Genomic DNA, 4,257 nt, shown 5'->3' on the forward strand with positions numbered 1-4,257 from the left:
GAGACCCAAAGGTGAGTCTCGTATATGTTTTTGTATGTCAATCATTATAGTTTTTGTGCATCTAACCAGTTATCACATGGATCAATACACGTGCTGAACATTCACTAAAAAAAAATTCGAGGGTCAGGTAAAAGCTAAGAATTGTTCATTATTTCCTCAAGAAGTATTCTCCAGCTACAAAGGGTGAGGTGAGGGGAAAAATCCTTTTATCCTTCAGGATAAGCTGGAATGAGAGCATAAGCTCTAAGATGCCCCGGGTAAGGTAAGATTCGTAGCCTTGCATGTAATGTTGCCTAAAAGCAGTTTTGTTGAGCTTAATAAAGCAAGTATGATTGTAACACCCCTAACCCGTATTCGTTGTCAGAATGGGTTACGAGGTATTACCAGACGAGACACAACTTTTTGGCAATTACAATCATACTCAAGCATACAACTCAATACCAAGCAATTGTAACATAAATAATCAATTTAACATCTTTATAAATCATATCATAACCATATAATCAAGATATGTCCAATATAAGGTTATAAGCAAATAATGTTAAACATATAAATATAAATATATAATAACAACTTATCTAAAACTTTTCTTAAATAATATAATAGCATCGAAATAAGATATGGCATGCCACTAAAAATTTAAACTATATAACACCATAATTTTTAGCATTTATCCACATATAAGCTTGCTATATAAAAAGTAACCATTTTAACTAACACTTTAATTTACCAAACCAATTCAATAACCATATAATCGGCTAAGTGGAAATTTAAGCATATATCTCAATTTCACTTACACACCAAATCAAAATTGCAAACACAACAAAAATAATTTAAAAGTCATATCCAAATGTCCTTAATATTTCATTACCAATCTGAATACACGAACCTCATATACAAAATATACAACATCATTTTATGACATAACTTTTACATAGATACATTAACCAAAAATAAATAGCTAATATAAAAAATATTCATGTGCCGAATTAACACAACTCATCACACTTGCAAATCAATATATATATATTAAGCTTACTAAATGAGATATTTATAAATCAGTCACTTTGCAATCAACCAATTCAAACCATATTCACCTACAAATATGCTTCCTAGCCGAATATGTCAACCACAACCAATAAATATATCAACCACGTTACTCAACCATATAAACATTCTTGACAAAATAAACAAGCCATTTTCGTATGGCTTTTTAACATATATACATATCAAAATCAAATATGTCCAAAGGATAATATAGCCTATACATGCCATAAGTTTGAATTTAAAACTTTCAAAAGTACCGAGAATAAACAATAGTGTGATCGACTTTACTGATGATCCCCAAGCATATATCGATCTCCAAAATCTATAAAACAAAGACAAATATATACACACAAAGTAAGCTAACTTAGCTTAGTAAGTTATAAGCAATTTACTCAAATTAATGATCTTAATAGATCAAAAAAATAAAACCAAATCAGACTATCAATGTCATATATATATATATATATAGACATTTCCAATCTAAAATAAATTAACCATATAAAACATATATTTATACTCAAAATATACCATGGCCGAATATTCACGTATATCAATTATCAATATAGTCTCCAATTTCAAAGTCATAATTTCATATACAATCGATTATACATATGCATTCATATATAGATACTCATAAATCTAGCTTTTAAATTACATACTTATACTTATCATAAAACCGAATACACTACCCATAATTATATACATTTTCAATAGCATCATATAACATTTTTATCACATATCTTTCAGTCAATTTATCTTCATTTCAAATAAGTAAATCACATTCACATACCTGATCACTTAAGCTCATTTAACACATTTGATTACTTTTGCCGTTGCTCACATAAAATTTGCTAGGCATAAAGCCTAGTATAATACACCGACAAAGAGCTTGCTAGGCAATAGGCCTGAAATAATACACCTGCATAAAGCCTGCTAGGCAATAAGCCTGAAATAATACACCGGCATAAAGCCTTCTAGGCAATAAGCCTGATATAATTCACTGGCATAAAGCCTGCTAGGCAATAAGCCTGATATAATTCACCAGCATAAAGCCTGCTAGGCATAAAGCCTGAATATCACTAATACAAATTCGATCTTACACATAATTCATATGTCGAAAATCCTAATTATTCCTTAAGGTTCATACGAAGCTTTTCAAACATCAAATTTCAATTGAATCGAACTTGTTCCCAAATCTCATAAACATTTATACATTCGGCTATAACTAATAGAAATTCAAAAAATTAAATTCAGAATATAAAGATCATATACATTCAAGTTTAATGACGCTTATTGCTTATAGACTTACCTCGGATATCGATGAACAATGTAAATCGACTATTTGACTATTTTTGCTTTTCCCCGATCCAAGTCCGATTTCTTTTGTTCTTGATCTATACAATTTCAAATTAATCTCATTTAAACACAATTTCATTCAATTTAATCGAACAACACATAAATGGGAAAATTACCATTTTACCCCTAATATTTCATACTTTTACAAATTAGTCCTAGTTGCATAAAACACAAAATACACAAAATCTCCATACAAAATGCTTAGACCGAATGTTCCTCTAGTACATAAAAATACACACATTTCATTTATTTTGCATTTTAGTCCTTCAATTTATTATTTTTGCAATTTAACCCTAATTACTCAAATTCATCAAAAATTCCAATACAAAACATATTAATCCAAAACTTATATTTCATAATTCATCATCGAACATCATAAAACACAAATATTCATCAATGACATAATTCAAAATATTCATCAAAATCAGAAATCCTAGCATGGGTTGGATAGTATTCGAAGCAACGATCTCAAAAATATAAAAATCATCAAAAACCGAAACCAAACTAACCTTGAATTTGAATCAACAATGGCCAAATGTCATTTGATTTCTCTTTTGCTTTTCTTTACTAGTTTCGGTCAAATAAAGATGAACACATGCATGGTTTCTTTAATGTTTTATTGTATTATAACTTATATTATTTTATTAAATTATCAAAATAACCTTTATATAATAATTTGGATTCATTATAAAACAAGGTTAATGCCGTCCATTATGAATAGCCATGGTATATTTTCCACATAAATACTCCATATTAAAAAGCCACTAACAATTCAGCCCTTATGCTTTAAACTATAAGTTTTCAATTTACACGATTAAGTCCTTTTATTAAATTAAGCACACAAACAATCAAATTTTCATATGAAACTTTCACACATGCAAATTCACATAAAATAAACGCGGAAAATAATATTTAAATATTTTTCTAACTCAGATTCATGGGCCCGAAACCGCCGTTTCGACTAGCGTTTTAAATCGGGATGTTACAACTCTCCCCCCTTAGGGATTTTCGTCCCCAAAAATCTTACTGGTGAATAAGTTCAGATAGCGTTCTCTCATTACATCTTCTGGCTCCCACGTTGCTTCCTCAACTCTGTATTTATGCCACAGTACTTTAACCAATGGAATTTTCTTATTTCGCAACTCTTTAATTTCATGAGCTAGGATGCGAATCGGTTCTTCTTCGTACGTCATATCGGGCTTAATCTCAATCTCAGACGGACTAATTACATGTGAGGGATCAGATCTGTATCATCAAAGCATCGAAACGTGAAATACGTTATGAATCTTTTCTAACTCAGGTGGCAACAACAGTCTGTATGCAACCGGCCCGATACGCTCAATAATCTCATACGGCCCAATAAATCTCGGACTCAATTTACCTTTACGTCCGAATCTAAGTATTTTCTTCCACGGTGAGACTTTCAAAAACACTTTGTCTCTGATCTGAAACTCTATATCTTTACGTTTCAAGTTAGCATACAACTTCTAACCATCTGATGCTACTTTCAAATTTTCATAGATCACTTTTACTTTCTTCTCTGTTTCTTTAATCAAATCAACTCCGTGTATCCTGTTTCCGCTGAGCTCAGTCCAATATAAAGGTGTACAACATTTAAGACCGTATAAAGCCTCGCAAGGTACCATTTTGATATGCAATTGAAAGCTATTATTGTACGTAAATTCAATCACAGGCAAGTATCGATCACATGTACCTTTGAACTTGAGAATGCAACATCTCAACATATCCTCAAGTATTTGAATAATTCGTTCGGATTGACCATCTGTCTGAGGATGGAAAGCAGTGCTAAAATACAGTTTCTTCCAAAATCGCGATGTAAACCTCGGATCTCTA

This window comes from Gossypium arboreum, chromosome 11 (assembly GCF_025698485.1).
Source record: "Gossypium arboreum isolate Shixiya-1 chromosome 11, ASM2569848v2, whole genome shotgun sequence".
Lineage (NCBI taxonomy): Eukaryota > Viridiplantae > Streptophyta > Magnoliopsida > Malvales > Malvaceae > Gossypium > Gossypium arboreum.